Source organism: Ambystoma mexicanum, chromosome 9 (genome assembly GCF_040938575.1).
Source record: "Ambystoma mexicanum isolate Mex_15411 chromosome 9, UKY_AmexF1_1, whole genome shotgun sequence".
Lineage (NCBI taxonomy): Eukaryota > Metazoa > Chordata > Amphibia > Caudata > Ambystomatidae > Ambystoma > Ambystoma mexicanum.
This window is the reverse complement of record NC_090931.1, coordinates 733568829-733581064: the sequence shown is the minus strand read 5'-3', so window position 1 is coordinate 733581064 and position 12236 is coordinate 733568829. Positions and strand designations below refer to the sequence as shown.

Sequence of the window (12236 nt, the reverse complement as noted above, 5' to 3'; positions counted from 1 at the left end):
ATGACGTGTCGCCATGGAAATGGCAGGACGCCTCTTTCCTCATAAGTATAAACAGACCGTTTCCCAACACACAACAGCAGATTTTCTATTCCATTCCTCTCACTCTATTTCTTTGAGTATTCTGTGACTCATTTCAGTGCTCTGGTCAGCTACCTTCATTGCTTGTAGCCCGTGTGAACAGATACCAGTACCATCGCTATAAATTATTTTTGTTTGTTTACCACACAATGGCAACAATAATGTCCTAACAGTACTAGCCTGAGTATTCCGAGGAGGAATTACTGGCAAGAGAAAGATGCAGAAACGATGGGGCTTCGGACGACAGTTGGGAGGACGATTCAACAGATGGGCCTAGTCGCATGGACGGTGTTTCCACCTGGTGTACCTGCAATCAGTGCGCGCTAATGCCAACCGAGGAGAACTGCTGCTGCCGAGAAAACTCTGGATGCTTGTCCTACATATCGCAGGGCGAGCCACAGTCGCAATGCGTTACCGAGCTGCCAGACTTCAGGCCAGCCTGCCTCACACACTCAGTGTTGAGGATTTTGATGCTGCTTATGCACGAACTTTGCGCAACAGTCCGCCCTCGTAATCAAAGTAACGAGTAAGTATACTCTGGTTGTGATGTCGGTTAGGCCACTACTATTTCATGGTTGTCTCCTATATTCTCTTAACTTCAATATAACATTGTCATATCAATTTAGTCTTGCAATTCTCTAGTAATAGTCGTAGAACAGTCGTTCAATATTGTGCAGTGTCTAGTTAGCATTTATTCTGGCAAAAACGCCATTGGATACAAGAATTGTCATTGACCACTAAGGTTTAATACACTTTATCTTGGTCATTTAAAAACAGTTTGCATCTTTCTCTTTCACAGGTGGTATCGGCTGGTGGCCCATCGTTCTTTTATATGGTGGCTTCATAGGAGGCTTGGATACCGCGTTCGACGAGTAATACCTGCCTGTGTCATTGGTGCCATTGGAGAAACTTTTTCCAGTGAAAGCGGTCAGTACAGGGGATTTTCCCCTCGCTGTGCTGCAACCAGACCTTTACAATGTGTGATCGTTTTGTGCCATCAAAAAAATAAACAAAATAAAACATTATCAATGGTTTTCAGTTTTTAAGTGAATCAAGCGTGTCTCCATTCAGCAGTGTTCCGTGCCTTCTCTGCATGCCCCCGGCCCATCCATCGCCCCCCTCCACCATCAAAAGCCTGTTCGCACCAGTGGATGTGCGCTGCCAAGGGGTGCTGTGAGGGGCGCGAACGGCCGAGGTGCCAAAGACCATGTACACTTCAACGATATCTTTCGGGCAGGGGTCATTGTTCACATGGCCTCCTCAGTCCCAGTTTCTCCAGGCAGACTCCCCTACAAGCAGGTCGCACGCCTGCAATACACATAAGTGCGTCTCCATTCAGCAGTGTTCCGGTGCCTTGTCTGCACGCCCCAGGCCCATCCATCCATCAAAGGCAGTTCGCACCAGTGGATGTGCGCTGGCAAGGGGTGTTGCCAGGGGCGCGAACGGCCAAGGTGCCAAAACCATGTACACTTCAAAGCTATCTTTTGCACAGGGGGTCATTGTTCACATGTCCTCCTCAGACCCCGTGTCTCCAGGAAGGCTCCCCTTGAAGCAGGCTGCGCCCCTGCAATACACAATACCACGACATATACACGTCATTCATTCACAAACACAGCCCTTTTTGTAATTCTTTATAAACCACTTGATATTTATCATGAGAACTTCTTCGAGCACTGCAAGTCAACTCGTGAACGTGCTACCCGAGAACCCCGGTGACCGATGCTAATCTGCTCATCGTCGTGCTATCTGTGAACTTCTGTGACCGCTTCGAGTCAACTCGTCAGTGTGCTACCTGTGAACATCTCCCTGTTCTCCTGCCACCAACTACTCGGCTTGCTGAATCCAACTGTTTGTTGGTCAAGGTAAGGGCATGTATCTTAATCATATCTCCCTCATTTGTACATTTCTATCTATTTCGAAGTAACGTACTCAGTAGTGCTATGTTCATTGATCTCATTGCTATTGACTTGCGTTTCATTTGTTATGTTATCAATATATACATTTTCATCAGTGTCAATTGGCATTGAATTGCATCTTCGTGGACCGGCTCTATAATATAAGCATGTTTCCTTCTCATGCACGATAGTACATTCAAGGGACGAGTAACACGTTGTGATTTTCGTCACATCAATGAATTGTTTGTGAAAGTTATCCTATAATACAGCCGCCCATGCTGCACTGGTTTTGCTGTGGTGCAAAAACAAAGCTTGCATTGAACAATGTATGGTCTAATTCCTTCTTTCTCACATTTTTATGCAAAATAAATTTCGAATAATGTTGACCTTTATTTTGCAGAATTTACAACAATGCCTGCATGTTCGATTTTCGGTTGCCCTTCGAAGTCCCATGACAAATCTGAAGGCACTATAATGCATGTATTCCCCAAGACTGTAGATCGAATAAGAGAAAGGGTCAGATATTGCGGATATCCATCGGCGGAGGACAAGAGGGGTGATCGATACCGCAACTGCAGCCTGCACTTTACCCCGAATATGTACGACACATCCTTGAACACAAAGAAGAATCAACTGAGAACGACTCGAAAATTGCTCCCAACTGCTATTGCGACTATTCATTCACATGCCCCCACAGGTGAGTCACACATCCGGATTTAGCTTTAGGCCTTGCGGTAGTGTGCAGGTAACCAAATGGATGGATTGGCATTTTAGGTGTAAATGTCACTTCTAATACTTTCGATATTTATATGATTGTATAGCTTTTTAAATAATGACCATTTTGCTAAACATCAGTTCTTGTTTTTAGAACCCTCATTGAAAATTGATTTATGGGCACAGATAACTATGCTATATTAGGCATTTACATAAGCATAATTTTCTGGTATTCAGTCTCCTTACATGCCAATTTTTAATATTAGCATTTCTAAATCAAATACTTTCCCTTTACAACTCCATGACTATCCACCGAATATAAAGCAACAAGAGTAGACATCCATGTCTTGCCTGGAGTCATCAACCACTTCAAGCGCGTATCGGGTAATCTTACTTAATTATTCTGTTCCAGACTTGTTTTATGCATGGCATTTGAGATAACGTAATCCTATTTAGATATAGAGTAATTCTTTCACACAATGGTTCATTCGTGGTTTGCTATTGATATGTACCTTTGTCGTCGTTCCAAAGTGTGTGTTCAATTTCAAATATTTTCATCCTTATTAATGCAAGTACTGTGTTTCAGGGAGATGCTGAAGCGTCCACTACAATTACAACATCCCTTGTAGTTGATCCAGATGCATGGGTACTGACATTTAAATTGAACAAGATAATCTGATCATATTTACATATCGTGTAATTGTTTTACACAATGTTTCATTCGTGGTTTGCTATTGATATGTACCTTTGTCGTCGTCCCAAAGCGTGTGTTCAGTTTCCAATATTTTACTCCATACTAATGCAAATACTGTGTTTCAGGCAGTTGCTGGAGCGTCCTCTACAATTAAATCACCCCTTGGAGTCGATCCAGAGCCAGACCTTGTAGTCTATCCAGAGCCAGATCTATGCGTACTGACAGTACCCTCTAATGAAAGAAAGTCAGTCTAATTTTATGTGTAATGCAAATGACTTATTTTAAATGGATACTCTTTTCTAGGGATGTATTCAAGATCCGTATATTGAAAGGAAGGCATGCTGATCGAGTCGGTGCACCATCTTGCTGATGGTGATGTCAGAGTAAAGAAGGTTTCAAAGAAAAGGAAGAAAAATAAGGTAATAAACAGTTTATTTTTAGCAATTGTTTTGTGCCTTCATTATATGGTTTTTGTACGATACTTTGTTGGATTTACACTGAGCATCCTCTCCCTCTCCCCCCCCCCTCCTTCTGTCCTGTAGTTGCCCAATGGAGTACAGACTATGCAGACACAGACAACACAAATGAGAGATGCTGCTTGCCAAACTGTTTTCACCATGGAGGAACTATTAATTAATTGAGGCGCGGCGTCAGACTACAGATGCCTTTGTCCAATGGCCAGAAAATGAATTTAATGTGACCAGCAAATCCACAAAGTGTTTTTGGACCATTGCTACAATGCGACTGCTCCACCAGATGAAGATTAAACTGAATGTATAGAAGATACTTTTACATTACTCGCAGAGCACTGGACACAATCGACACCCGCCAAAAAAATGCCACCCAAAAAGCAGTCGACATTGATGTTTTCTCCTATCCATGGTCAAGTAACAGATGTTGAAATGGTAGAGACTGAAGCATCAACACTATTGACAGACGAACTAGACAAAGATATCAACTATAGTATGTCCAGTTTGGCTGCTATGTCCACAACAGTTCAGTCCGAAGCAGTGATGCAGGATGACAGTATAATAAAAGAGGCCAAATACATAGTATTCGACAGCAGTTTAATGGAGATTATAAAGATGCTGGAATGTGTGCATTCAGTGAGAGGGGAAGTATGTGGGAAGCCATTGGTGAATGTGACTCATCTAACACAAGGCAGTAACCTCAAAATACATGCCACCTGTCAATTTCATGGTGCGCTCAACCAATGCTGGGGGAATTGCCAGCTGGCAATCTACAGTGTGCAGCAGCTTTACTTTTCAGTGGCTCTAGTTTCAGGAAGTTATCCAGTTTTTTTCAGTTTGTGGGACTCCCATTTCATTTCTAAAACGCGGTACTACAAATCCCAACGTGATTATCTATTCCCTGCCATTAGTGAAGCTTGGAACATTGAACAATTGTCTATTCAAAGTACATTCTCCAACAAACGGTTCAGGCTAGCCAGCGATGGAGACAGCCCCGGATTTTCTGCCAAGTACTGCACATACCACTTTCAGGACATGGAAAGTAAGAAAATGGCGAGTTCAGTGGTCATGCAGGTGTCCGAAAGTAAATCCTCAGTGGCCATGGAGAAACTTGGTTTTATAAAATCACTGCAATATCTACAATCGAGGGGAATGCAAATCGACCTCATAGCCACAGACACGTTTCAATAGCCAAGACAATGAGAGAGCAGTTTCCAAATATGAAACATCAATTTGATGTATGGCATGTTGCGGAATCAATCAAAAAAATCTCAGCTGCAGGGGGGGGGGGGGGGGGGGAAGTTTGCAAAGTATTTCACAGTGGTCCCAGTCTTTCAGCAAGCATCTTTGGTGGAGCTCCAAAACATGTGATGGTCTGTGGAAATTCTACTGGAAAAATGGCGGTCACTAATGCACCACTGTTCCAACGTTCACCACTGGACAGAAAACCAACATTTCCACCAATGTGAACATGGCTCTTAGTCCCCAGAGCAGGCACGAAAGAAGAAGTGGTTGGGGGGCGCTGTTGCGCACATCGAAGATGGCCGCCTAGTGTGAGAGCTCCTGCTCAGACACAATCCTTTCTTCCAGAAAATCCTGTCAGGAGCGTCCCAGACTCTATTGGAAGCTACATTTGGTTGGCGGAAGATCCAGCACACATCCAAAAAAAAAAAAAAAAAAAAAAAAAACTGTAAAACCGGGACCGAGGTGCGGAGATATCCTGCTCGGCGATTCCGGCGGCTGGCAGGGGCCTGCGAGGCCGCCAGTGGGCTCCAGGGACGTCCGACGGCAAGCCGAGGTGGGGGAGGGGCATCGTGTGCCTCGCAGGCCTGGACACAAAGAAGGAGTCGAGCGACCGCCCGCCCGGGGACGACTGCGGCGCCGCCTGCGACCGCTCCCCGAGTCCTGTGGAAGGAGACGGGCGTCGGCGGGAGCCGGAAGGAGAGGCTCGGGGGCCGTGAACTGCTTCCCGGCTGGTGGGGCCGTGGCGACTGCCTAGCCCAGCTCCTGCTTTGCGGCGGCTCGCGGTGCTGTCCGCGGCTCCACGGAGGCCGTGTGCTGCTCCCCTGCTGAGGGGGCCGTAACCACTGCTTGGCCCATCCTCCAGCCCGCGGCACCTCGCGGCGGGGCCCCAGCCGGCCACGGCCCTCACCGGAAGGCGCGGACTGACCCCGGGGGCGAGTGGGGCTGGAGCCCGCCCCCCCCAAACACCAAGTAAGTGACTTTGGGCCGTGAGGAGGGCCCCGTGCTGGAGGGGCGCGAGGCGGATTGAGGTGGCGCAGGGATAGCCGTGACAAAGGGGGGCCCTGCACTGTGCACCTTAACCACGGACTGGGCATGCCACGGGCAATAAATACTGGTCCTTGAACGGGGGGCCCGCATCCCTACAACACCCTGTGTAACACCAGCTCATCATAAAAGCCCACCAAGACATACCCAGGTGGAGGTGAAGGGACATACATCCTCAAGTGGGCAATAATCTCTCGCAACCTTGGGCCCTGGACCGCGCGGGTGCACCGGCCCTCCAACATATTATCCGGAGTGGTGGTCGGGGAGGCTCCAGCCAGAGCAGAATTGCGGAATTCAATCCTGTACATTGGTAGTGCATCATATGGCAAGGTCAGATATGTAAAGGAACACCCCCTCTCCATACCTGGGCCACATAGCGGGGCTCTGGGAAACAATACGTGGTAGTGCACCATATGGTAAGATCGGATATATAAAGGACTACCCCCTCTCCATACCTGGGCCACATAACAGGGTTCTGGGCAACAATACGTGGGAGGACACAGTCCATCCTTCTCTGGAAGCCGCAACACATGGGCCGCACCGAGAGGAAAGGGACGGGTGGGAAAAAGATTGGCCCAATGGACACCTTCACCAGCTCACAACCGCAAGGGGCGGCTGGGGGTGAACCACTGTTAGTTGATGGGCAGGAGACGGACCCAATGGAACGCCTAGCAACGCTAGTGCAGAACGGATTTATGGGTGTGAACGTAAAACTGGATGACAGTGTCGACGATCGGATCCCTGAAGACACGTGTCGAAAAGGAAAGCGCACGTATTACGGAGGCGGAAAACAGGATAAGTTCAAGCGAAGACACGATAGCACAACACAGTCGAGACATAGCCCACCTCCAAACAGAACTACATAAAACGCAAAACAAGTGCGAGGACCTTGAATCGAGATCCCGGAGAAACAACATCCGGATTGTTGGGGTATCAGAACATTTTGGCAAAGGTCCCATGGAGAGACAAGTGGAGTCCCTGTTAAAAGACATCCTAGGTGCCGACTCCTTCTCGGATCACTTTCTGATTGAAAGAGCCCACCGCACCCGAAACCAGGGGCTCCCCCTCGTACTATAATCGCACGCCTCCTTAATTATAGGGACAGGGACACAATACTCCGGCTGTCGAGAGAAAAAGGAACTTTATATCACGAAGAAAACAAAATCCACATATATCCAGACTTTTCAACCAACGTACAAATGCAAAGGAAATCCTATGAAGAGGTGAAAAGACAGTTACGCATGCGAAATATGCCCTATGCCCTCATCTTTCCGGCGAAAATGAGAATACAACCCAGGGGAAGGGCTCACTTCTTCGAGAATCCCACAGATGCCATGTCATATGTGGAGACTTCCATCCCATTACCCCCAGGAGACCGAGTGGCGAACCAAAATGCGAGACCACAACCGAGAGATGAGAGGCGAGACCCAGCAGAGTAAGCAGTGGAGTTGGGGATTGACCGCCTACCGATTGAGAATAGGGGAAAAAAACAAAAAAAAGAAAAAAACAAAACAATAATAATAATTTGGAAGTTATGCAACGGAGACGAACTGAACAAAGACTGTTGGTTTCCGGGCTGTGAGCCTCAGTCTAGAGCGCGCCAGATGGCTGCAACTAGTGACCCTCAGGAAAGCTCCACCTGTTTAAGGGAATGTTTTTTGCGGGGCAGCATTGTCAAGTTGGGGTAGATGATGTGGGCGGGGGATTAAAGTATTACAGGATGTTTAGCTCCGTTGAGCGATGTGGGTATGACCGGGGGGTGTTGGAATGTTGGGACTCAGTGGGAAGAGTCCTACAAGTTTTTAAAAATTGTGGTGACAGTGCAGTACAAGAAACTATTATGAGTAACAGTAAGATATGGGGAGCGATGTGGTCATACATACATGGCTAATCCCAATGTGACGACCCGAGGGTCAAGGCTAAAGCTCCTTACATGGAATGTACGTGGTCTGAACAACCGGACCAAGCTAAAAAAAGTGGGGACCTATGTTAGTCGACACCACCCCCAGATAGTAATGCTCCAAGAAACGCATGCGCTACAGAAAGTTAGCACTGAGCTTTTGAAAGGGTGGGGCCCACAAAGATACTATACTGAAAACTCTTCACAGGCGAGAGGAGTGCTCACCCTTATCCACCCCTCAGTTGGGTTTCAACATGAAGAGTAAGATAGACCCACTAGGTCGATATGTGATAGTGTGGGGGAACATAACAGGGGTAGAATTAGTACTGGTGAACACGTATGGCCCAAACAGACGATCCGGACTTCTACACAAATGTGATACAAGAGCTGGGCTTCACAGGTGGCGAACACGTGGTGTGGGGGGGGGGGGGGGGGGGGAGACTTTAACACCATTCTGAATGGCACGCTGGACCTCTCCACCTCCAGACACAGAAACCCCACCAGAACTACTGTCCTACACCAAATCCTATCGCAACTCACGCTAGTGGACGCTTGGAGAACTCTTCACCCCCATAAAAGGCAGTACTCTTTCTATTCCTCAGTGCATGACACAGAGTCCCGCATAGATTACTGGCTGGTGTCTGCGTCCCTTATGAACCAGGTTGACAGTAGTGAGATGCTCCCCCGTACTCTATCCGACCATTCCCCTATTTTTTTAATATGACACTGGAGGATGTAAAACCCCCGGCCAGGAGATGGCGTATGCCACCCGATATTCTGAGGGATCCCACGGTGGCAGAGGCAATACACGCAGAGGTGGAATTCTTCTTTGAAACAAACAAGAACTCAGTAAATAGAAATACAACCCTATGGGAGACGTTTAAGGTTTGGATGAGGGGGGTGCTGATCTCCAAGTCCACAGGGCTATTGAGGGCGGTCAGGGTGGAATTGGCGGAAATAGAACAACGGCTGGGCAAACTAGAAATGCGATATACGACCACACATGAGGATAGTGTCCTGGCAGACATTAATAATAACTTGCAGGAATTCAACAGACTGGCCACTAGAGAGCTGCTGTACATGGCAACCCCAGTTAGAGCGCGTAGATATGGCGAGGGGAACAGAGCAGGTCACACTCTGGCCAACTTGTTGAAGACCGAAAGACACTATACCAGATTTTCTAGTATAGTGGCGGGGGATGGTACGGTAACAAATGAGGAAGGTATAAATAAAGAATTCACCCAATTCTATACCGACCTGTATGCTAATCAGGATTTGAAAACACCACTTGAGGTTGGAGAATACTTAGATAACATCACGCTCCCTAGATTGTCAACAGAACATAAACTGCTGCTTGACCAGGCCATAACGATCGATGAAATAAAGGAAGCGATAAAATCACTAGCTAACGGGAAAGCACCTGGCTCGGACGGTCTGGGGGCTGAATTATACAAGGAACTTAGTGAAGAGCTAGCCCCGGAGCTCCTGTCTGTGTGGGTGGGTGGAGGCCCTGGAATCGGGGATGCTCCCGTCATCCATGAGAGAGGCTATAATAACGGTGCTCCTTAAACCCAGACGTCCATCAAATGAGATGTCCTCTTACAGGCCCTTATCTCTCATAAATTGCGACGCCAACAATTTTGCTAAGATCTTGGCTACGAGACTCCTACCCTACATGCCTCAGCTGGTGCATCCGGACCAATGCGGGTTTATTCCTACCTGGTCCACGGCTCTGAATCTCCGCAGGCTGTTTGGTATCATGGCTCAGATTAGGCCGGAGGCCCAGGCAGTGGCCGTGTCACTGGATGCGGAAAAGGCATTTGATTCAGTTTCGTGGAGCTACCTGTTCAGGGTGCTCGAGAAATTTGGCCTAGGTCCATACTTCTTACAAAGCGTTAAGCTACTCTCTACTAATCCCGGGGCCAGGGTATTGACTAATCGCACCATGTCTGAATGGTTCGAGCTGGGGAGGGGCGCGAGACAGGGTTGCCCGTTTTCCCCGATATTGATTGCTCTCACTGTTGAACCGGTTGCAGCATCAATTAGAGAACACCAAAATCAGAGGGGCATACGGATGTCGGGCTTAACCCAGTCCATCTCCCTATATGCAGATGATGCCCTATTATATGTCCGAGAACCAGACACACACACCTGGGGCCTGTGCTGGAAACAGTGCATGAATTTGCAGAATATTCAGGATACAAAACCAACCGCTCCAAGTCGGAGATTCTTCCCTTAACCCCGACCACCAGATGTCCGATAAATACACACGGTTTAAAATGGTCCCCTGACGGGAGAAGATACCTGGGTGTGATGGTATCGGGGAAACAAAGCTTCCCTACTCTTGAATAACCATGAATCCCTTTTAGACACAATGGCCGCTAAACTTCGCTTCTGGGCCAAACTTCCCATCTCTCTTATTGGTCGGGTAGCCGTACTGAAAATGGTCATCCTCCCCAAGTTGTGGTACATATTTACTAACGTCCCGATTTGGCCTGGTAGGCAATTCTTTGATAAGCTCAGGTCCATAGCAGTGGAGTTCGTCTGGAGCGGAGGGGCGGTCAGGATGAAGTGGGAAAAAATGGTCGAACCCTATAACAAAGGGGGAATAACAGCGCCAGACTTTGAATTATACTACCTGGTGGCACAGGCCCAGTTTGTTAAACACTGGTATGATGAACAAGACGCCTCGCCCCATATTTGTCTAGAACAACATGCAGCACACCCAACCGACTTGAGGTCCATCATCTTTAAAAACAAACTTAAGGACGAATGCCCATTTGACCCAGTCAGCACAACAGTACATGCATGGTCCAAGATTTTTCGCAGGATTGGGCTGGAGACACCATACCACGCAGAGGCCCCGTTCTGGAACTTCCCAGGTATAGCACCCACGTACGATACAGATGTGCAAAAAACGTGGGATCCAGAGAAGCAATTCAAAATCAAGGACATATTCCCTAATGGTAAATTCATAAGTGGAGGAATTCAAAACGGGGATGGGTAGAGATCAATTGATGGTCTTGCAATATTACAGAATGAGAATGGCGTTTAAGGCCAGATGGCCCCTGTTCCCTGATGAGCCCCCACCGCACCCGTGCCTGGTGGCCCCGTCTACTCGATCGGGAACCAGTGTTTCGGGACTTTACAAAACTATACAAGCCAATACTCCAACGGTGAACATAAGGACTTCCTGGGAATCGGACCTGGGTTCCACCATCACCGATGGGTCCTGGGAGAGATGCTGTGAGCTCACTAAGAGGGTGTCCATGAATGCAGGTCTCCGGCTGATCCAATTTAAAGTGTTGAATAAGCTACACTACACACCTCAAAAAATTGCAAAATTCACACGAAACGACCCAGGCAGATGTCAGAAATGCGGGGCCGACCAGGCTGACTCATTCCACATTTTTTGGAGCTGCCCACACAAAGGTATTTTGGGGGGAAGTGGCAACAATTCTAGAAGAGGTAACGCAGATATCGGCAAATCTCACACCACTTAAATACCTATTTGGGGATATAGGAAAGAGATCTGAGGTGACCAGAAGGCTCTTTAACATCGCGTGTGCGATAGCCAAAAAGTGTATCCTGCAAAAATGGAAAAGTGCACAAGCACCACAGGTGAATCATTTTCTCAAGGAACTTATGTACGTAAATGAATGTGAGGAGTATTATGTGATGACGCTACCAAGCCCATGTAAACCAAAAGACATTTGGGCCCCGTTCAGCGTATACCTAAGTGAAATGGACTCAGCTAACAGTAGCCCGGCAAGGCCTAATAATACTTCTGTTCTGTAAATACCACATGTTGTGTTGAAAAACTGTATTGATTATACATGATATACGCAAGTTTGAATTGTCATGTTGCTGCACTGTTATGTACCACAACTGTTAAATTAAGTAAAAAAAAAAAAAAAGTGGTTGATTCCATCTTCAGCTCCACACAAAGCCCTTGAGAAGATTGCGTTTGAGAAAACTATCAAGAGATCTGAAGGGACTCTAGGAATTCTGTCACACAGGAGATTTGGAGGTGTTCCACAATATGTGCCTAAAGTACATGCCAAAGAGATTGCATTTTGGCATCGGAAGCATGAAATATAGGACATTACTAGCGGTATTAGCGCATAACGAGAATGTAGGCCATGAACAATCTAGGATTGCAGGAAACTTAGTGATGCTTCGCTAGACTATGGCCT

At 47.3% G+C, this 12236-nt stretch overlaps 1 protein-coding gene across 1 annotated transcript in view; it reads right to left on the bottom strand.

Annotated features, from left to right (window-relative positions):
• The window catches only part of WDR75 (WD repeat domain 75), a 552173-nt gene that overhangs the window by 470169 nt on the left and 69768 nt on the right, over positions 1-12236 (bottom strand). The window lies entirely within an intron of this gene.